At 45.0% G+C, this 23,410-nt stretch overlaps 1 pseudogene across 1 annotated transcript; it reads right to left on the bottom strand.

Annotated features, from left to right (window-relative positions):
• Nucleotides 1-14,351: 14,351 nt before the first annotated feature.
• LOC308594470 (large ribosomal subunit protein uL23 pseudogene) lies at nucleotides 14,352-18,668 on the bottom strand (annotated as a pseudogene). The gene is made up of 3 exons: nucleotides 18,647-18,668; nucleotides 15,446-15,808; nucleotides 14,352-14,582 (listed from the first exon to the last, which is right to left on the bottom strand). The product of its transcript is annotated as a large ribosomal subunit protein uL23 pseudogene (transcript).
• Nucleotides 18,669-23,410: the final 4,742 nt, after the last annotated feature.

Raw genomic sequence — 23,410 nt, 5'->3', positions numbered from 1 at the left:
TAGACAGTTTTTTGCCCCATAGACAGAACATCCATCCATGCGTACTCAGGTAGCTGATGAGTCTGATAGTTACCTGGGTATGACAGTTACACACTACACAAATAATGGCAGAGACAGCAAATCCAGGGAGGCTATTCCCAGTGTCAAGTCTTTTATTCTTGATAGTTATTTGCAGAATCCCAAATGCACGGACTCGAAAGCAAATTGTGAAACGTGAATAGTGCCACAATCTGGTGTGCCAACCCTGAAACCAAAAGCAACACATGATTCTATGCGGTTTCTCTAATATGTGTTAAATAGGTGGGGGCCAGGATATTAAAGGAGACATCATTATACATGCATAATTACTTTTTTAAAATGGAAATCCGTCAACCATCTCTTTGGCAGTGCACATCCAGTTGATAGATCCAGAATCTTATTTCCTGATGTGGGTGGCCTTCTTGGTTCAGGATGAATGGGTACAATCCAGAGTTGCAACTAAGGCAATGATTCTAAGCAGCCTTACTTCAGAATGATGAATACTGTAATCAATGTGACTTACTCCTGAGGAAATGTGCTTGGAATTGAAGTGTTGTGCTCTTAACTGGGTGTCTGCATTCCACTGATGCCAATGGAATCGAGGCTTCCTTCTGTGGGTTGCAAAGCTGCACACTTAGTCCAACGATGCCCACATTTGCTCCTGCAAAGAGGAAGCTGTGTTGCTAACTGTTGATGAATTCTTATGAAATGCTTCATGGAGTGGGTGCCAGAACCACACAGAAGAAAAAGAAAAAGGCATAAAGGAAAAGCAGCACAAATGCAAAGTCATGACAAACCATGCATATATAGATAGCAAACAGTTGAGCCCTCTAAAATAGGCTGCAACCCTAACCCCACTATAACCTGGGCATAAGCGCCACTGAATTCAGTAGGACTTGCTTCTGAAAAGACATAGATGCATAAGCTATCAAAATACTGCTGCATTTAGATTTAGGGGAAAAAACCAGCCAGCCTTCAAAGTTCAGGGTGAACTTGATTTCTATTTTATAATTTTGAAAATTTGCTTGAAGTTTTTGTTTAACAGTCTGCAAGATTTTAAATACCCATCTGTGGGGAAAGCACACATTTTTCTGCTGGTCCACAGAACCTCTGGACTGAGAAGCTAGGCATATTAGGCACTAGAAGATAGTTACATACCACAAGATATTCCTGTGGTTTAGGCTTATTCCTATTGCCACGTCTGTATTTTCAATACAGAGCTTTGTTGCCGGGTTTACGTAAAACAAAAGGAAACAAATCAGCATTTACCAAACTTCCCCAGTTAAATTCTCATCTGCCCAAACTCATTATAGGTTGCCAACAAGCTGGTAATTATATATTGCATTGAGTGTTTTGTGGTTGAACTATTGGGAAACATCTCCCTATGTCTAACAACACAGTCTTCTCTGAGCTGGCCACACAGTGTCATCTTAAGGGTCCCAGGGAAGCAAGCCTTGCATAAAGAGCCTGACTGACACCAATATATATATTAATAATCACTTTTGAGGCAGCCTCCAAGAAGTTTCCGTCATTTCACTGTGCCTTTGGGGTCTTCACTTCACCCTGGCCTTCAGCCCTTCGCTGGATGCTATTATAGTCCCGAAAAGCTGACAGTACAGCTATTTGTCCATCAGCAAAACAGCTACTCTGAGGTAATTAGTTTTTGATATGGACATTTGTGAGGCTTCTTATGTGCTAAAGGTACTTCATCACCAACTCATTATTTCCACCTGGGTGAGAATTGCTCACTTCTGTTACTCAGCACCAGTTCTTTATTTCCTATTATTATCTAAGCGAGTATAGTAATTTGGCATTTTCCCCCACCCCTCTCTTTTCTTATTCTGAAGATGCTTCCTACGGCAGATTCCCCTCCCATGTTATCAGAATTTCAGTCATATAAAATAGTTTGTGTTAACTCAGCTAGAGCTAATCATCTCAGAATGGATGACAGATTCCCAAGCGCATCATTATATACTGACAGAGGTCCTCCTCCAAGGACTCAAATCAAATCTTGAAACAGTCTACATCATCTGAGAAGGTAACTAATTCAATATTCTGTTTTCAGTTTTGAGATGGTGATAGGTTTGACAGTATTTCTGGACATATGTACTTGGGGAACCCAAACTGATGTTATGCACACTTGTAGATTTCTGGCAGTATCATCAAAAGGCAGGTTGTCACTGGAAGATCTTAGGGATCACTGTGGGACATATTAGAAAGCGTAAGTTAGACATGCTAGTACAAATGCTTCTGTTATTTGGTCATTGATTCAGTTCACATGTTAAGGGGAACCTACCTAATTCACACTTTTTCCAAAACAAGAGGCAAACCAAAATATAGCCATTCATCAAAAAGTGCACTTCTCCAAATTTTGCAATGCAGTTATCCAGTCAATTAGCGTGTACAAAATGCTATACAAGGGTAAGATGTGCACATAAATGTGTAGCAAAAATAACATGCAAACATTAGCTTAGGGGAGGGTGCATACAAAAATGTCTATTAGGAGCAAGGTGCACTAAAATGCTGATGAATTTGTGTCATTGAACCTTGACATCTGTGACAGAAGAGAGGCTTAAAAGGATGGAGTGAAAGGAGAGAATTTCTAAAATTGAACAGAAATTCACTCTTCTGTGCGTCTGATTTAGCACAGCACCTATCATCTGGAGTGCAACTGGCAATCAGTAAAACCATGGACCAGGAAGGAAGGGTTGCTATGTGTCCTCTTTTTCCAGGACGTGTCCTCTTTTTAGGGATAAAATGTCTGTCTGGGTGGATATTATTATTATTATTATTATTATTATTATTATTATTATTATTATTATTATTATTATATTTTATTTTATTTTAAATTTGTCAAAATGTCTCTTTCTGGATATACTTTCTGGATGAGCCATAGGCATAACTAGTGGTTGAAGACTTGCTTTCCTCTTCTCTTCTCCTGCCCCCTCAGCAATATATCATAACTTCTATAGCCTACATATAGTAGGGGTATTTAAAATGAGTCATCATAGCGTCCTCTTTTTTGCTCTTCAAAATATGGCAACCCTAACAGGCTATCAAGGCAGTTCCGAAACTGATACCTGATACTTGGCAATAGAAGCTGCTGCTTTTCACTGAATCTGATCATTGGGTCATCTAACTCCATATTGCCTACCAGGGCATTCCACAGCCTGGTGCCCTCCTGGTCTTCATATCCCGTCCTTCCTTACCATTGGCCGTGCTGGTGGGGGCTGGTGGGAATTGTAGTTCCAAAACATCTTGAAGGGCAACAGGTAGGGGAAGGTGAGCCTTGCAGACTGGCAGTGCTTTTTCTTGTCCTACCTGAAGAACCCGTGACCTTTTGCATGTGAAGCAAGTGCCCTGGAGTGCTGTTTGAAGGGCTTTCTGGTCCAATTCCAATTAAAGATGCATAAGAGAGAGCAAATGTCTTGAAGCTGTCCATCAACAGTTAGCCGCTGAACAGCAGACTGAACACGTCACCAAGTTACAGCCTCTCTCTCTCTCTCCCCGTTTCTCTCTCTCTTATTGGTTTTACAAATACAAAGTTATAAACAAATAATCAAAAAGTACACCCATATAAAGAAATTCCTCCAAGTCACAGGAGTCCTCCATGGAGTCCTATTATCAACATTTATTGCTGCATATTCTTCCATACTCTAATTTTTATATCAAACAATATTATCCATGGTAGTTGTTAAACTACAAGGGAAATTAAAATCCTGCTAATGTTTCCATCTGCTAATAGGAGTCTCTTAAGTATCTTATAAATTTTTCCCATTCTTTTGTAAAGATTTTATCCTCTTGGTTCCTGAGTTTTCCAGTCAGTTTTGCCAATTTTGTCAATCACCTTGGTTTGCCATTCTTCTCTGGTAGGGACTTTGTCTTCCTTTCATCTCTGGGCTAGTAACATCCGGGCAGCTGTTGTTCCATACATAAAAAGTCTTTTCTGGTCCTTTGGAATGTTGGTACCTGTAATTCCAAGTAAAAAGGCTTCTGGTTTTTTAACAAAGGTTATTTTAAACATTTCCCCCCCCATTTCATTATATATCATCTCCCAGAATGCTTTTACCACCTTACAGTTCCACCACATCTGATAAACGGTACCTTTTTTCCCTTTGCACTTCCAGTAGGTATTTGTACTTGTCCTATACATTTTTGCCAGCTCAGTAGGAGTCAAATACCACTGGTACATCATTTTCATATAGTTCTCTTTCAAAGTAACTTTGCCTGTTGCAGCCTTTCTCACTATGGTGAGTTGCATTGTAATTCTGTTAAAATTATAGTAATTATTTCTAAATGTCCATCTATGCACATATATTAGCTTGTGCAAATTTGGGGAAAACATTTGTCTTTTCTTGTATGTTGCATAAGTGACCTCCTTCTGCCATAGCCCTTCTTCTATGTCCCTAACGTCTAATACACTTTAGCGAGAATTTCAGGTCAAGAGATGAGAGCAGGATAAGAAGTGATGAACCACATGTACCTTCCCCACCATAGGCTCTGGCTCCAGGGGGCCGAGGCTCTTTGGGCTTCCTCAATCTTTTTGGGGGAGGCTGCCCCCTATGGTTGAGGCCAAATGTAGAGCCCCCTCAGTGATCTTCAGAAGTTGGCGCCTCTGTGACCCAGCAAGGACATGAATCATGTCGAAATATGAAGGCTTCTTTCTCTTGTTCATGGTGGTCAATACACAGTTGTTGCATGATGGTTATACGTCAAATGCTAAACTTATCATGCCTCTTTGGTGCAGGGGAAAGGGTTTCTAGATGTTGGCTTCACTTGCATCACCTTTTCCTAGCTCTACCTATAGCTAAGCAAGCTGGCAACTAGAGAAACTCGCTTCTACCCTACAGCTGTACACAGGAGACACAGTGGAGCTTCAACTGTGCTGACCGCTTCGGTTGCATAGAAAACTAAGTAAGCCCCAGACCCCTGAGGTGCAGACAGCCACTGAAAGCAAGAATGTAAGCAAACAAGATGATGGTTCCATATTTTTCTCAAAGGCATTTTTGCGAGGCTCAAAAAAGCCTTTCCACGCTGAAATTCCAGCATGTCGAAGATCAGCGTCACAGTGAAGCAAGTTGCTAATATAATCATCCTCAGCTGTTGTGAACTTGGCGAGATCTAGGGACTTAACACACGGTGTGTTGTTGATTAGCCAGCTCGACTATAAGCAACCGTGGCCTCAAGTGAAATAAATGCACAAACAGGCAGGATTACACACTGACAGAAAAAAAAATATTATCAGAGTATGGCGGGGGGGGGAATACAGTTACTGCGGAGTGGCAAGCATAAAAATACATATAGCTGGGTCTTTCCGCTGCTGTAACTGACATCATCCTTTAAAAAAACAGCAAAGCTATACTGAGTGATGCCAATTAGAGGTTTCCAGATGCTAAATTCTGATTTAAGTTATGTCAGAGTGTCTTCAATAACTCTGTTCGGAATGAGTGGCTTTAGACATATATGTTTGCAAATGAGGAGAGAATCATGACTCACAAAGTTCATGCATATATCTTGAGGGAAGCCTTTTGCTCAACTTTTGATTTCCCCCTTTTGATTTCCCCCTTGAACGTCTTTCATGTCAGCTTGAGGGGGTGTTGGAGCACCTAGGTGAGACACTGATAAGAGCTGTGCAGTTAGCTGAAAATGTCTCCTAATTTAATAGCCTTCCCTCATAGAATTACACCTCAGCCTGATTTGATTCTTCCCAAGAACGGGAGCTTCATCAGCCCGACAAAATTGTGCTCTCTGTGTTGATGCATAATGTCAGGGAACTGCCATCGGAGCATCAGGTGGTGGAGGGGCTCAGGGAGGAAGAAAGAGACTCAACAGCTGAAGCAGGAACCAGCAGGGGGAGGAGTGGATCTCTGAGGGAATGCGAGCAGGAGGGAGGGCTCAGAGATGCTTCCAGCGAGAACAGTGGGGAGGTATCTGAGTCTCCCATAGGGAGACCCACACCTCGCCGGAAACTGTCACGCCGTGAGTCCAGGAGACGCGTTTCCGTTAAGGAGCTTCTTTGCTGGAAGCGCTTCCGCAGACAGCCACTGTCAGACTCTACGAGTGACTAGAGCAGACATGTTTGAGGAGCTCTGTCACACACAGAGGTTTGTGGAGCCGCACAAACTCTGAGGGAGCACGATTTTACGCACAAGCAGCTAATCATCCCATTACAGCAGTCTGACAGTCTCTGTACGCTGCCTGTGCAGGAGAAAGCATCATGAGCGACCCAGCCGGAACCGGAGGAGCAGGGGTTGGAGCTGGTCCAAGCTTGGAAGAAAGATACCGAGCGTTGGAAGTCCAACTTGCGCTGCAGACGGCGAGGCTTGAGGAGAGAAGGGCTCAGGATGCAGACAAGAAGGGGAGAGCCACTCAATTCCCCAGAAAGGTACCAGGATTGGTGCAGAAGTTTGGGGGGGACCCCAAGGATTACCATGCCTTTAGGACAGAGATGCAATATGCCATTAATGTGCAGTTTGATGAGTTCCCTGATGAGGAATCGCGAGTTGCTTTCGTAATTGGGCATCTTGAGAAAGGGGCGCGGGACTGGGTTCGACCCCTAATGGCAACGCACAATGACGTCCTAAAGGACACGATGAAGTTCTTTCGTGCAATGGATATCATGTTTTCCAGCGATATTGAGGAAGGGGTGGTGCGCAGACAGCTAATGGCTTGCAAGCAGGGAAGCCGATCTGTCCGTGAGTACTGGACTGAGTTTACCATGCTGGTTCACAGATTGGGTTGGGATTTATCGGCGGCACCCATTCAGATGCTATTTGAAGAAGGTCTTTCTTCGGCTGTGAAAGACGAGCTGTCCCGGAGCCCCAGGGCGGTGTCTATGGATCAGCTGACCAAATCTGCGCTGACCATAGGAGCGCGTCAGGAGGCAAGAGCCTTGGAGAGGCGGGAAGGGAGAGGGGAACGTTGGAAGGAGTTCCGCATTCCAGACATTCCTGAGCCAGCTTTCCCGCCGGCAGAGCCGATGGAAATCGGAACAGCGCGCGCGCGCGCATTTTCAAAACCCAGTGAGGGGGCTAAGAAGGAGGGAAAGGGCGCCCGGAAATGCTATCTCTGCCAACAGCCAGGCCACTTTGCCAGAGTCTGCCCCCAGAGGAAGGAATGGCAAGGGATGGTGGGAGCTGTTGAGGGAGGAGAGCAGGTCGAAACAGACGCATCTGACAGAGCCATAGGGGCGGTGCTTCTTCTGCAGCCGGGGAAGGAGGAGTCAGAGTGGCGACCGTGTGCCTTCTTTTCGCGAAAGCTGAACAAATCCGAGAGGAACTACACGGTGTACGACCGGGAACTTCTTGCTATTCATGAGGCTTTCCGGAAATGGAGGCACCTGCTAATTGGTGCACAACATAAGGTGCAAGTGTGCACGGACCATAAGAATCTAGAGTATTGGAGAACTGCGCGAGTGCTCAACCAACGGCAGTTGAGATGGGCCCAGGAGTTCTCCAAATTTAACTTTGAGATTTGTTACGTGCCAGGCCCAGAGAACGTTAGGGCGGACGCTCTCTCACGCAAACCTGAATATTTGGAGGGGGAGGGAGCACCCGAAGAGACCCATGTCATTCCAGAGGACCGCTGGGTGTGTGGGGCGGCATTGGTGGGGCAAAGGGAATTGGTAGAGGGAACGGTGCATGATGAATACGCCCAGGACAAACTCAGGGGTCTCAGGAGGGAGGGAGACAAACCCGGGGGTTTTGAGGAGAGAAACGGGGCATTGTACTACAAGGGAGCGTTATATATACCCGAAGGGGAATTGAGGGAGAAGGTACTCAAGCAACTGCACGATAGCCCCACAGCAGGGCATTTTGGGCAACACAAAACCATGTGGCTGGTTACCAGGGAATTTTGGTGGCCCAAGGTCAGGGAAGATGTGCGGGAGTATGTGAGAGGGTGTGACCAATGCCAACGAGCCAAGGGGGAGAGGCGGGCACCGGCAGGTTTATTAGAACCACTACCCACACCTGAAAGACCATGGGAAGCAGTGGCAATAGATTTCATGACTGATCTGCCAAGGTCTAGAGGGAAAACAGCCATCATGGTTGTGGTAGACCTGTTAACTAAAATGGCCCACTTTATAGCCTGCTCACATGCGGTCACAGCAGAAGAAACAGCTAAATTGTTTGTAGAAAATGTGTTTAGGTTGCATGGCGCCCCCTTGAGGGTGGTTTCAGACCGAGGGAAACAATTTACTTCCAGGTTCTGGAGGAAGCTCATGAGCTTACTGCATGTAGAGGTTAATTTCTCAACGGCCCGTCATCCAGAAACCAACGGGCAGGCGGAAAGAGCTAATGGTGTTCTCCAGCAATATTTGAGGTGTTATGTGAATGACAGAGAGAATGATTGGGTGGAGAAGCTGGCGTTGGCAGAATTTGCCTACAACAATGCAGAGAACGTGTCCACGGGAATGAGCCCCTTTTTGGCTAATCACGGGTGCCATCCCAGAGCCTTCCCAGGGGGGGAAGGGGAGAACTGGAGCGTTCCAGCTGCAGAACAGTTCGTTGAAGAAATGGAAGCGATCCATCGCCAGCTCCAACTCAACTTAAACAGGGCTAAGGAGGAATATAAGAGGCAGGCAGACAAAAACAGAAGGGAAGGTGAAAGCATTAGGGTGGGGGACCAGGTGTGGCTGTCAACCCAAGGGTTGCCATTCAAAGGGGGTTGTAAGAAGTTAAGACCCAAAAGGCTGGGCCCATTTGAAGTCATGCAGCAGGTCAACCCAGTGGCTTTCAGACTCCGGTTACCGAACCACATGAAGCTGCACCCAGTTTTCCACAGGTCGTTGCTGTCACCGTATAAAGGGGACAGAGAAGGGAGGGTCACTAGGGGGCCAGCAATGGAGGAGAAGGAACACAGCTACCATGTAGCGGAGATCCTTGATTCCAGGTGGAAGGGAGATCAAGTAGAGTATTTGGTAATGTGGGAAGGGGAACCGGAGTCGGAAAACACCTGGGTTAGGGCAGAGGATGTCAATGACGAAGTTTTAATAGAAACTTTTCATCAGAGGTTCCCACGTAAACCTCAGCCTGTAGCGAGGTTCCGGAGGGAATACTTTGCCACCACCGACGAAGAAGAGGAGTTGGAGGGGTTCACAGATTCCGAAGAGGAGGAGGATTCAGCGAGCCAGGACGGCGATGGATGGAGGGAATTGTTCGAGACGTCTGAAGATGAAGAAGATTCTTTTCGGGGGTTTAACCCTTCACCTCCCAGAGGAGAGGAAATGGGAGGGGGTGAGGGGGGCCCTGGAGGGGAGGTGGATGTCAGGGAACTGCCATCGGAGCATCAGGTGGTGGAGGGGCTCAGGGAGGAAGAAAGAGACTCAACAGCTGAAGCAGGAACCAGCAGGGGGAGGAGTGGATCTCTGAGGGAATGTGAGCAGGAGGGAGGGCTCAGAGACGCTTCCAGAGAGAACAGTGGGGAGGTATCTGAGTCTCCCATAGGGAGACCCACACCTCGCCGGAAACTGTCACGCCGTGAGTCCAGGAGACGCGTTTCCGTTAAGGAGCTTCTTTGCTGGAAGCGCTTCCGCAGACAGCCACTGTCAGACTCTACGAGTGACTAGAGCAGACATGTTTGAGGAGCTCTGTCACACACAGAGGTTTGTGGAGCCGCACAAACTCTGAGGGAGCACGATTTTACGCACAAGCAGCTAATCATCCCATTACACATAAGCTGCGATGACAGTGTTTTAATCAGGGCAAGGGAAAGGAGAGGAGCTGTTCAGAAAACACCCTTGGATGTTCATTTCTGAATTCTCAAGTAGAGAATCATCCAGCACACAAAAAAAGGGGCAATGTCCTTGTGGGCAGTACTATCAGCACATCGGCCTGGGAAATGAAATCAAGAATATATGTTTTAGGGTAATATTTGAGTCAAAGGACAGTTTCGCTAGAACCAGTCTCAATATTCTTTGGAAATGTAGGGTCAAAAAATGGGTGTTTATGTTCATTTATATTCTATGATGTGCTTTTTACATATCACGGTGTTCTGTGTGCTGCATTCCTGACAGACTTCTATTCAGGCACTAACCAGATCCAGGCTCGCTTAGTTTCACCAAAGTTGATACAACATGCATCTTCGTAATATATGCCCCCACCAGCAAATACTTCTCCCCCCACCTCCACCGCTGTCACCATCCTGAAGAACTTGAGAACCCTGAGTTAACCTGAGGTGAGTTTCTGAGTTAACCTGGGGTGAGCTTGGAAGAGCTTTCTAACTTTCACTTATTTAAATTCAAAGACCATTTTACTGATGTGCATGGAATTATCCTTCGGAAAACCAGTCTGCAGCTGGGTTCAATTTAAAGTGATCATTTTGAAAAGTTGGCCAACTCTACTGTAGGATGTAATCCTATGCACAGTTACCTGAAAGTTAACCACCATTGAATATAATCATCATTCTCATCTATTTACAAAGCACTGTGAGCCCACAAGTGCATTTAGGTGGGGCTGCCCCTGAAGATGGGTCAGAAACTTCAGCTGGTAAAGAATTCAGCAGCCTGGATGCTCAACGGGGCAAGATGGTCTGAGCATAGAACACCAATCCTGTTCCAACTGCAATGGCTGCCAATTTGTTTCTGGGCTCCATTCAAAGTGCTGGGTTTGACCTATGAAGCCTTAAGTATCTCAGGACTGCAATACCTAAGGACCACTTCTCCCCATATAAGCTGACCCAGACCCTGCAATCATCACCTGAGGCCCTTCTTTGTGTGCCTCCTCCACGAGAGATCCAGAGGGCAGCAATACAAGAATGGGCCTTTTCTACAGTGGCTCCCCACTTGTGGAATGCTCTCCCCATGGAGGCTCACCTGGTGCCTTCATTGCATATTGTTAGGTACCAGGCAAAAACATTGCTGTTCTCCCAGACCTTTGGCTAATTAAACAATCTATGGCCTTTTAAATGGGGGAGGGGGGTTGTTTTTGTTTGTTATCGTGGTATGTATTTTTGTGTTTTTTATATTGTAAACTGTGGATGAATGGGGTATAGAAATTATTATTACTACCTGCACTACTACTTGGCTGGAATAATAATAATAATAATAATAATAATAATAATAATAATAATAATAATAATAATAATAATAATAATAATAATAATAATAAAAATTATTTCACTGCAAGATATGGGAAACCGAATATTGAAGGATGGCTGTATTTCCATTCACATCTTCTTTCAAAAAGTACAAATTAATTGACTTGTCTTTAAATGTGAACCAAACTGGATTTCTCTCCTATCCCTGCTATTCTGATCTCCAACTAACATTCACCTGCGGTGTAATCCTAGACATATCTGCTCAAGAATAAGCCCTATTGAGTTCAGTGGAACTTATTTCCAGGTCAGTGGTTGCAGCCTTTATCAGCCAGTTCCTTCAAATTCAGATGGATCTAGTAGGAGGAAAAATGCAGCTCAATTCCATTATCTTCTCTTATGTTATCAAAAAAAGCGGGGGGATGCATGATTTGAAGAAGATTGAACTGCGGGTTGCGAAGCCACATGCCCATGTGTAAAGGATTGTCCATGCTGCTTGCACTGCCGACCTCAGTATGATGAGCTGTTCTTTGTTAGTATAAAAAGCGTACCAGTTTCTATGTAATATATTATAGGGTTGCATTTGGCTGTTCACCAAATGACCTTCTAAACTAACAGAGGGACTAGGTAAGGCATTTCTAACAGAGATAGGAAAATATCATTACTCTTGTATAGACTGTATGCAGTCAATGCACTCTCTGGAGTGTCTATGCATCAACCTCACTAGTGACTGACAATCCCAGCCTAGCCCTGGATATATGGGTACAGTATTGCAGCTTTATACAATAATAATAAAAAGTATTTCTCTTTGGCTTTAATACAGAAAGTTATCCTACCTTCTGAGTATTCAGTTCATGCGTGTTGTATTGAAACATGGGTAGGCAACCTAAGGCCTGGGGGCTGGATCCGGCCCAATTGCCTTCTAAATCTGACCCGCGGACGGCCCGGGAATCAGCGTGTTTTTACATGATAAGAATGCGTCCTTTTATTTAAAATGCATCTCTGGGTTATTTGTGGGGCATAGGAATTCGTTCTTCTTCGTTTTTTCAAAATATAGTCTGCCCCCCCAAGGTCTGAGGGACAGTGGACCAGCCCCCTACTGAAAAAGTTTGCTGACCCCTGTATTGAACCAATCTTACTATAGCCCATGCTTAGCCATCCCCTTCTTGTTGGATGCAATTTGTTAAAAGATTCCCTGCCAACACATATCAATGAGGGTTGATCCATAAGGGCAAATGGGGGGCACTTCCCTGCCAACTTCAGTCTGCCCTCTGCCAGGCCCCACTTGCCTGCCTTCCTACTTGCAGTCCGAGGATGGCACGGCCTGTCAGCTGCCCCTGCCTTAGTATCAGTGTTGCTCTTGTACAATTCTGCAGGGAAGAGGATGGAAACCAAACCAGATCTACTTGGCTCTGCCTGTGATTGGCTCTGGTTCCGTCCTCTGTTGGCCTTCCACCCTACCAGTCCCAATGGGTGCCAGCCTCCGTTGTGACTTATTGTATGCCAAATTCTATTTCTGCACTATTATCCAGGCTTGATGTATCCGGATATCAAGTGTGTGTGCTGGGAAAATGTGATGCCTCTGCGGTGGAAGCTCTCTCTTGACAGAAGACATGCAGAGTGTGTGCAGCAAATGAGAAACAAATGTGAATGTGGAACACAATTCATTAGTTGTGTGGAAAGACTCTCATCCTTCTGGGATTAGTTTGATCCAAGACAAGCGTTATTTCAAATGAGGACCTTTCTCTTGTTAACGTAGAAGTTGAGAGAGTATGGCGGTAAAAGAGATAATTGCTTTTCTCGTTTTGTCTAAAAGTAATGTTGTTTACATATATTTTCTTTTTTTGAGCTGTTAATACAGTAAGTGAGATTGTTCAAAACTTGGAACAAAAGAAAAATTAAAATTAATCTAGCCTCGCATTTCAGCCTTGCAAAGTCAATCAAAAAGACAATCGGAACATATTGCATTTTGCAAGAGAGAGAGAGAGAGAGAGAGAGAGAGAGGAGAGACTGAAGAATTTCCTTGCTTATTTATCTTGCATACAAATATTGGAATTGAACAAGAACATGAATCGCACTGATAGCTACATGTAAAACAACTTATAGAAATGTAGGCAGGGGAAAGATGCAACAGGGAAATACAGGGGAAAACAATTAAGTTTGTACAAATCAGTAAACAGCAGCAATAGAAATAAAAATCTGAGAGAAATCAGAAGAGACAGAGAAGCAAACAAACAAAGGGAGGGGAAAACAGCAATTGCAAAATACACAGGGGCTCAGAAGTACTTTTCAAAACTCTAAAAGTAAAGAAAGAGTTTTGTATTCTTTCCATGGGAAATCCATTTTAGAAATGGAGTGGAAGTTTAATTTGAGGCTATGGATTCCCCTCCAAGTGGCTGGTCAATACCAAGGTCTGCTTTTCCATGCCTGCTAACCATACCTAGGTCACATCTACACCATGCAATTAAAGCACTATGATACCACTTTATACAGTCATGGCTTCCCCCAAATAATATTGGCATCTGTTTGTTAAGGTTGCTAAGAGTTGTTAGCAACCTACAGCTACAGTCTCCAGAGTGTCTTAACAAGCCGCACAATTTCTGTTCTCATCCTGAATCAAAGTTCTTAACCTGAGGTACTATTTCTGGATTAGTGGAGTCTGTAACCTGAAGCGTCTGTAACCCAAGGTACCACCATATTCTAAAGTCACAAGCAGAAGGACCACTTTTGACTGTGTGGATCAGCCCTTATAGTCCCTAGCTGGTTTTCATAACCTTTTCTCGCCAGTTGTTTATGACTCCAGGTCTCCCCCCCCCCCCAAGTGTTGCTCCCTGCCCTTCACCAGGTTTCCAGATCAGTCCCACAGATGGGAAAGTGTCTTTGAGAGGTAATATTCTCTTTTATCTGATTATCTGATAATTGACTATTTTTTTGCCCCAGAGGACTGGATGGTGTTTTGACAAGGACAATGGGATACTGTACCCATTTATTTCCATTGAAATGTCATCTATCCATAAAAGGATTCTAAAAATGGTTTGATGTTTGACATGTGGAGTGCCAAGCTGACACTGAGTAATTTTTCACTTTGCTTCTTGTCTGTTCACTGATTGTAACACCGCTGACCGAATGGACATTGCCCTTGACAATTAACTGAGCTGTAAGCAATATGAAGATAATTTTTTTTTTAAATGGAGCCCAAGATGCAATTTATTGCAAAATGCTTTTACAGATACTGGTGGAATTACATGGTGTGTGGCCTTTAATGTTCCTGAGGATTCAGGAGTCTGGAGGCCACATTTCGTACAGAATGCATTCGGAGGTGGAGGTCTTTTCGTACAATTTTGACAACGGGCCACTTAGATGATACCAATCTTGTTGGCAACATCTAGCACATCATAGTCTGGAGCAAGGCAGACATAGGCTTTCTTCTCACCGTCAGGCCTGATGAGCAAGTTGACCTTTGCCATGTCAGTGTTGTAGAGCTTTTTGACAGCCTGCTTGATATGGTGTTTGTTTGCATGGACAGGCGGAGTCCCCAGATCCCGAGCGGTCCCCCCCCCCGTCATGTGTAATAACGACTCAAGACAACGTGCTATGGGATTAAATTGGCCACAACTTTATTAAATTTCAAATGTGGGTAGACCTTGGCTCAGGCATTGGGCATTCTCCCTCCCCAGTCCCCAGCCGGGGACCTAGGGAGCATCAGGGTTATCCAGTGTGTGTGGGGGGGATGGGCCGGCTCTGGAGAACATATGTTCAAGCAGAGATGGCTGCCCCCGTTACGCCGCCGCCGCAGGGGAGAGCAATGACGACCTTTCGGCGTATGGTCAAAGCCTCCCTTCGGAAACCCCTTTAACGGGGAACCCTGGTATCGCCGCCGCAAAGAGGAAGATGGACTAAAGGATTCCGCCCAAGGCCTGATACCGCCAAAGTTGTGACGTTTTGCTACGGGAAAGGCGAAACCTGCCAATGCAGGGAAATTCCTTTCCGGCCCTTTAACAGCAACCTTATCGTAGCAGCGCCCGCATACCTGTGAAGAAAACTTAACCTGCAAAACCTATGAATAAAAGTTAACCTGCAAAGGAAGACATTAACTGAGGGTGGGTAGGGTGGGAGAAGCTCTGGGGCCAAGTGAGGATTCCCAGGTAAGATCCTCCCTCTATTGTGTGGACAGCTAATCCCTCCCCCTACCTGGCCTGGTCTCCTTGGCAACGCTTCCCCCAGGTGGGATTGGACAACTGACTGAGGTAGGCGGGGACCTCCAGGTATCCCACCTGAGGGAAGGCAAAGCCAAGCCTATGCTGATGGGGCCACTCCAGATCCAAGGCTGCGTGCGTCCACGCAAAGGGCGCCCCCGTTTTAAGCGGGGAGCAGTCATTGCTTTCATGTCCACAATGAACACGAGGGTGTTGTTGTCTTCAATTTTCTTCATGGGGGGGGGGACCTTGATAACGACATAGTGCTCCAGCTTGTTCCTCCTTGGGATACTTGGGCTGCCTCCGTAAATGCAAGGTTTTCAGCCTTTGGAAGGTAGAGGATATCCAAATCTTCTTCTTCTTGTGACTGTGGACGCCTTTCAGGACTGCCTCTTTAGCTTTCAAGGCTTTGGATTTTGCCTCAGTTTTGACAGGGACAGCCTCCTTCTTCACTTTCAGACCATTTTGGAAAGGAAGGTGAAAAAGGAGCCGAAGTGAAGAGATTTTCGAACAAGAGAGGTGGTATGTAATAGGTTTTAAGATATCAATCTCTTGGTCCACTTAATCCTTCAAACCATTTTCTCTTGGAACATGTTGCATATTTATTTGTTTGAGGTATTTGTAGTCCACCCTTCACTCAAGAGCCCCTGGGTGGCAGACAATAACATTAAAACCCAAGTAACTATAAAAACAGCAAATAGCAAATATGATAAAATTAATGAATCTCATCAAAGTAAGAGAAGGGAGGTAGGTTGGTGGCCCATGTGTATTTTTTGGATTTTTTATTTTTAAAATTGAAGTATTTAAAAAGAGATAGGTCTGAGGGAGAGTGGGATGATTGTTATGTATGTGTGGTGTGTATGAAAAAGGTTGAGGTATGTTATCTGGGGGTGGTCTGAGAGAGAGATGCTCTTGGAGAAATGGGGGGGGGAGAGATGTGTCACTGTGTATATGTGAAATGTATGACTGGATATGTGATAGAGATATGTATGTGTGTCTGTGGTCTGTATGTGTGCAGTGAGTGTGCTATGTGTGTGAGAGAGAGTAAGGTGTACCTACATTATCTATATCTATCTATCTATCATCTATCTATCTATCTATCTATCTATCTATCATCTATCTATCTATTTTCTGGTTCTGTGGAATGCTCCCTGTTATGAAACAGCAATAGCACCATTGCCTGTGAAATCTATTTTGTGTGTGCTCTACCATCAGGACCAACAAGATATAGGTGACTTCCCACAGCTAGCATGAGGTTGTTGGGTGGGGGGAGCAGCAGTGACTGTGTTCTCAGGGGCAGTTCTACTATGAAACTAATGAAGCGTAAGCTTCAGGGCCCCTAATCTTGAAGCAGCCCCAGAAGTGATTTTAATCTACATTGCTTAAAATTTTAGACCCAGTTGGAATCACACAACTCAAATGGATTATTTTTGTTAGTTGTATATATTTCAACAATCCTAAAGTTTGAGAGTCAGTAGCATAGATGAAAAGGCGTGGTGATCTGTTGTGGAACAACCCCATTGTAGATGACAATGCTACCCAAGACATCATTTCTGGTTGCAAAGGGGCCCCCATAATGGTTTGAGCTTCAGGGCCCCAAAAATGTAGGCCCGCCATTGTGTATTCTCTGTCATTTCTGTTGTGCCTTGTCCCTGTGGCAGCCATTTTGTGACTAGCATCCATGGCATTTTCTAAAAATGCTAATGGAGTCCACTAGTTCAAAAAGGTTGGTGTAAAGCTTTACTTTAATATAATTACTTCACGTATAGGTGAACATATAATTATATACTCATCCCTCAACTGTAGGAAATTATGTTTCCTACAGTTTCTACCAGTTTCTACCTACCATTTCTCTGATGAAAATAGGGACGTCCCATTCCATAATGATAATTTTACTATTTATACTCCACACATCTTATTGGGTTACCTCAGCTACTGTGGACAGCTTCCAACATATATAAAAACATAATAAAACATTTTTTAAAATAAAAAACCCCACTTCCCTATATAAGGCTGCCTTCAGATGGCTCGGGGGTCAGATAACTCCATACCCTCCAACATTTATCCAATGAAAATATTGACATCCTAAGGAAAAGCGGGACATTCCAGGATCAAATCAGAAACTGGGACTGCTTCTCTAAATCAGGGACATCCCTGGAAAATAGGGACACTTGGAGGGTCTTTTCTCCATTTTATAGCATGAGATATTCTTGTCTCTGCTTACCATGGTGTTTTTTTTAATGGCATCAGCAGTCATAAGAACAAGCTTCAGACAGAATACAAGAAGAAATCGCAAAATGTTTCCAGCCACTAGAGAACATTGTCAACATTGCAAGCTTCCCAGAGACCTTATATTAAACAAGAGTTACTTTGTTGACTATACATCACTAGGAAAGAGGCGTCCCATAAACTATCCCAGCAAGTTCACAGGCCCCTATTTGTGTGAGTCATAGGCTAGGACTCTGATTAGGAGAGATTAATCAACCTTTAATATGACACAGATACAATGCCGGGGCATTTCTCTCTTGCATGAGCAGGAGGGACCTGTTGCGTAATTCTTTAAAGCTTTCTGACCTTTCCTTTAAAGTGACATTGGAGTTGTCAACCTCCTCTTTCTACTCATGATAAAATTCACCTTGGGGACAGTGACTGTACCTGCAGATGGGAAAGTAGGAAAGAGGCTCTGCAAGTCTTGGAGAGCCCACTCAGAGAGAGAGAGTCTAAGAGGACAGTTTTTGTGCCATGATAACTTTTTCTCAAATACGCTTTCACAGGCTCCATGCCGTGCAGACGGATTCTAGTGAGTGTCATTTTTTCCTAGCAAATAAAACAGAGCATGTAGTGCAGCTGTGATCTGATGTGTCTTTTTGCAAAGGCATTTCCACACGCGACTAAACACAGTCTCCTTCCCCTTCCCCTGCATCTGTAAGGCAAATGTAAAACCTTCACAAGATAGAATATACATATTTTCCCTCCTTTCTGTCTTCTATGAATAATATTCATGGGATGTCACATTCAGATAACACATCCAGCCTCAAATTGCTTTAGTGTCATTTGTGTGACATTAGATTTATATCCCCCAGGGCTGCCTTAAGCATATGCGGCGCCGGGGTGCAAAGATCCTCCCGGTGCCCCCCCCTCCAGGTTGCCCAGTCCCAGGTGTGCAGGAGGGCGAAGCCGACCAGCCACCTCAGTATGTCACTGGCTCAGTCAGCCCTGAACTCACAGCACAGAGCTGCCCACAGCAGAAGAGCCGACTGTGGCACTCTGACCGACGGATGGGCTCTTCCCCAGACTCAACTCTTGGGCCCCAGACTCTCAGCCTGGCGCCCCTGAGAGCCCAGTGCCTGGGTGCCCCACACCCCTAGCACCTATGGGTAAGCCAGCCCTGATCCCACCTTTAATCAAGGTGGTGTGCATGGTTCTTCCCTCCCCATTTTATCCTACCCTGTGAGGTAGATTAGGCTGAGAAACAGTGACTGGCCCAAGATCACCCAGTGATCTTCATAGTGGAGCGGGGATTTGAACACTGATCTCTTTGGTATTAGTCTAAAACTAACCACTACACCATGCTGGCTCTCTGTGGTGAAAAAGAAGAAGCCGGGGCTAGCTGGCAAGAGCAGTGATGATGATGATGATGATGATGATGATGATGATGATGATGATTAACAAAAATACATGCATTGTCTCTTTTTCAGGTTGTGTTTTTTACAGATCAATTACATAAGAGCAGTAATGGGTGGGAAAGTTGGGTACCTCACTGCCTGCTGAGAGAGATGAAAGTGCTGGCCAGTGAATATGGTAGATTTTCACTGTCTGCTGTTTTTTTGAACAGGACACCCAAGAATATCTGTAGTAGCATAAGATAATTCTTCCAGATTAGGAGGACTAACTGAGGATTCCTTGTGTGAGTACCCCCAAAATAACATATCTAAGAGAACATATATGTGAATCTGCCTTCTATTGAGTGAGTCCATCTAACGCAGCTTTGTCTATCCTGACTGGCCATAACTCTCCAGAGTAAGCTCAGGGCCTTCTATTAAAAGCAAAATCTAGTTTACTGGAGGCCAATGGACAAGGGAAATGGCTCTTTGGAGTTCTGTTCCAGTCTTATTTGATGTAGCATTAAATTGTCCTCTGAGTGAAGCTGAAGAAAGCTGTCCTAAAAATATCTCATTTTCATCTGTTCCCTTTTGCCTATGAATTATAAAAGAGATTTGTCAATACTGAAACAAGTGGAAAGGATTAATTCAGAAAGAGGGAATGGGTTTTAAAAGAACAGCTTCATCAGGATAAGAAAGCCAGTGTGAAGTAATGGCAAGAGACCAAGAGACCAAGGTTAGCCATAAGGCTCATAGGATGACCTTGGGACAGTCAATCAATTAGGCTCTGCCTAATCTACCTCACATTCTACCTCACATTGTTTCTGTAAGGATAAAATAGGGAGAAGAACTATGGACTAGGACCTTGAGATCCTTGGAGGAAAGTTTGTTCATGGTGGTTATGGTTTCACCATCCCTATTCCATGTAATGTTGTACATGGAATCAGTGGCAGACACTAAATAAGTGACAAGTTCTCAAACTGCTGCCATTTGATCCTAACTTCCTTAAATGCTGCATGGACCAATGTAGACTTTTTAATTGGCAAAGAATGGCCCAATTAATCTAAGAAAAGGCTTAAGAAAACTGTGCCGACCTGTGACTGTTCGTTACAAAGCATGCAGATGGGATCGTGACAAGCTCCACTTAATGCATCAACTCTCTGCCATAAAAGAGAAGCGAACGAATTGTTCCTGAACAGGAGCCAGCTGTTTACTATAAATACACCTTGTATTTCCCAACATGCAACTTGAAATTGAGAGACATATAATTCAAAAAGAAGCGTCCTTTCACGTTCCTCAGACGAACAGCTCTACAAATCAGTCAGAGTCTTTTGAAGACTCAGTGCCCGAGACCTTTACAGTTACATCTTGGCGGTTTTAAAGCTTCTTATTTGCCAGGCCTGCAGTTGCAGATTATTCAAAGCCCTCTTTCCTAGAGAGAGTTTCCCATAAATTATGGTTGCAGTTGGGGTCAGGTTTGTTCATCAACTTCTCTGCAGTAGTTATTAGAAACAGAAATTGGCTGAGCCTTCTGTTTTACCTCAGTACCATAGCACTGAACTGGGGAAAAAGAAGATTTGATTTCTGACCACAGCTGTAATTTTTCATTCCCAGAGAATATATATATAATGACTTTCTAGCATCATTCCCTTGAGAAGGCATGTTAAGCTCTCCAGATGTATATAGTGGATGAAACATTACAATGTGTTTGGGGAAGACAGAAAGGGAAATATTATTGAGTTAGGAAATATTATGAACCAAAAACAAACACTCAAACCACCCCAGAATAGTTTTGCGCTATTGACCATTTTATACATCATTCCCTGTATGTAACACACTAGGAAATTAAACATCTTCACTTTTTCGTTCTTTCTTTGGTTGTTATTTGTGTAAGGAAATGGAGGCCACCGGTGAATTGGGAGGTGATTTAAACCTGAATCTGTAGTACATGGTTTCTGGAGACTGTTTAGTGAGGAATTTCAGGCCAGGAGACAATAGATGGAGGCATGTCAGAAGCTATGAAGGCTGAATGTTTTGAAAAGAGAATGCTCTAGCAGTCGAGGCAAATACTCAGGATGCAAGGCAGTATGGAAAGGGGGAAAAGCAGGGGTGAATAGCATTATTATTTATTTGTTCATGTATTTATTAAAATTATATTCTGCCCATCCTCTCAGGGTGGCAGAAAAAAAAGGAAATGAAACATCTTAAAAACAAGTGCAATATATATGCATTCTGGGAATTATCTCAACCAAAAAGGCTTGTTGAAAGAGGAAGGACTTCAGCAAATGGTGGAAATACCACAACGGTGGCACCTGTCTAGTGCTCAAGGGGAGGGCATTCGAAAGGGTAGGGGCCACCACCCATAAGGCCAATTCCTACAATGGGTGGAACAGATCTCTTGATAAGATGGTATCTGCAGGAAGCAGATCAATGGGATAAATGAGGGGTGAGGTGATATTTCAGGGATCCTGGTCTCAAGCTGTATAGGGCTTTACACCTCGAAACCAGCTTCTTGAACTAAGCCTGGAAGATAATTGGCAGCCAGTGCAGTTCCTTCACAAGTGGAGTAAAGGTGTTGGTGCTGCATTTTTGCAGATGACAACCTGAAAAAATGTATTAGCTGTCCTTACTAAAGGCTTAGAAGTCACTGTTGTCTCTGGCTCCATTTATCACTGCTATGTGGCTCCCAGAAGTTTCGCCTGTATGGATAAGGCTAATGGCAGTGCTTGGTAGGAAGCAATGGGACTCCTCCTTATTTCTTTAGACTTTGTCTCTGCTCTCCTTATACATCTGTTTCTCCCCCTCCATTTTACTTCTCTTCGCAGAGGCCACTCTTGACTTCCTGTGCCAATAATTTAAGAACTTACACTGCTTTGAACTAAGTTCTATTGCCTGTGCAGCCTTTTTGACTGATGTATGGAAAAGCACATGAACCTGATCTTTGAAGAGTTTGTAAGTAAAACATTTTTTACTTACTAAATGTGTGGTATGTTCCTAAGCTCGGGAAGAGGGAGCTATTTTGGAACTCACTTGGAAAGGCTTAGGTTAAATATCTAATAGTCTATATTTCCATGCTGTCAGGGATTTAGGAGCAGAGGCAAGGCCAAGGGAGGAAACAGAGAGCGAAGGGGAGGAGGCAGAAGAAAAGATGAGTGATGACGACGACCCGAGATCTCCTAGTCTTTCCAGTGAATCAGAGGATTCACAGAAAGGAGCACCAGTGGCCAGGGCAAGGGGGGAGTCTAGGGGGGCACCCCAGGAAGATAGAGCCAGAGGGGACTCAGGGGAGAGCAGTTGGAAATCGGGACCAGCGTCACCGCCAGGGAGCAGGGAAGAAGAAGGGAGCCAGGGGGCAAGCGCTGGCAGCTCACCACAGGAGGGAGGGCATGAGTCAGGAGTGGCCACACCTCCATCGGGGAGCGAAGAAACGGTTAAGAGGAAAGTGGAAGGTTGGGCGCGCGCGCCAAGTTCAAATGCAGAGGAAGGCGGCGCAGTAAGCAGCCCGGAAAGGGAACCAGGTCCTAAAGCCCGGCGCAAGGAGGCAGGAGGGTCCGGGTCAGCGTCAGAAGAATCCAGGAAGGAAGAAACCCCGGGGGGTAGAGGGACCCAGAGGAGGACAGTCAGGCGGAAAAGGTGGAGCAGGGCTAGGATATTAAGTTGGTGCACAAGGGGCGGAGACTCAGACGGAGCTTCGCCGATCTAGCTACTAGACGTAGAGTTGCGCGCAGCAGCGTGAGAATGGAAACTGCAATTCAATAAAGACTTTTACTTAATGATCGCTGGCTAGCGTGATCCTCTGTGAGCTAGGATCTTCAAGCAGCTCTGACAGTAAGCTCCGTCTCAGTCAATTGTGGGCATCTACAACCTCGAGGAGGGGAGAGAAGCAGGTGCCCACTAGCGAGCTCACGAACGGCAGACGACATGACGGCTGAGCAGCAGATAGAGGAACTCAGAAAAGCAGTGGCACAACTGAATGCCGAGGCTCTCGCATCCAGGAAGAGAGAGGAGGAGGCAGCTGCCGCCTGCAGGGATCTCCAGGTCAGGTTAGATGTGCTGACAAAGCAGACACCCCGGCAGGAGGGAATTGGGTTGGCGAGACGCACAGGCGGGCTGGTCTCTCACTTCGATGGGAACCTGCAACAGTATCCCAACTTTAGAGCAGACGTACTGTGCGCACTGCAACTGCTGCATAAAGACTTTAGAGATGAGCAAGAGAGAGTGGGATTCATCATGTCTCATTTGCATGGGGATGCTAAAGCATGGCTACGCAATTTATGGAGAGATAAGGATCCGGCGCTCCAGAATGCAGATGCCTTTATTAAAGCGATGGATGGGTGTTTTTTATCAAGCATTGACGTGGATCTTGCCCGGAAGGAGGTGCATGGGCTAAGACAAGGGAGGGCCAGCGTCAGGCAGTACCATGCCCGCTTTTTCGCCTTGGTCAGTGCCCTGGAATGGGACAGAGATTCGGCCCCTGTAAGAGACCTCTTTTGGGAGGGGTTGCACAGCTCGATTAAAGATGAGATCGCGAGGGGGGAGAGACCCCGAACCACCCAGGAG

The sequence above is a fragment of the Podarcis bocagei genome (genome assembly GCF_964188305.1).
Source record: "Podarcis bocagei genome assembly, chromosome: 9".
Classification (NCBI taxonomy): domain Eukaryota; kingdom Metazoa; phylum Chordata; class Lepidosauria; order Squamata; family Lacertidae; genus Podarcis; species Podarcis bocagei.
This window is presented reverse-complemented; position numbering and strand designations above follow the sequence as displayed.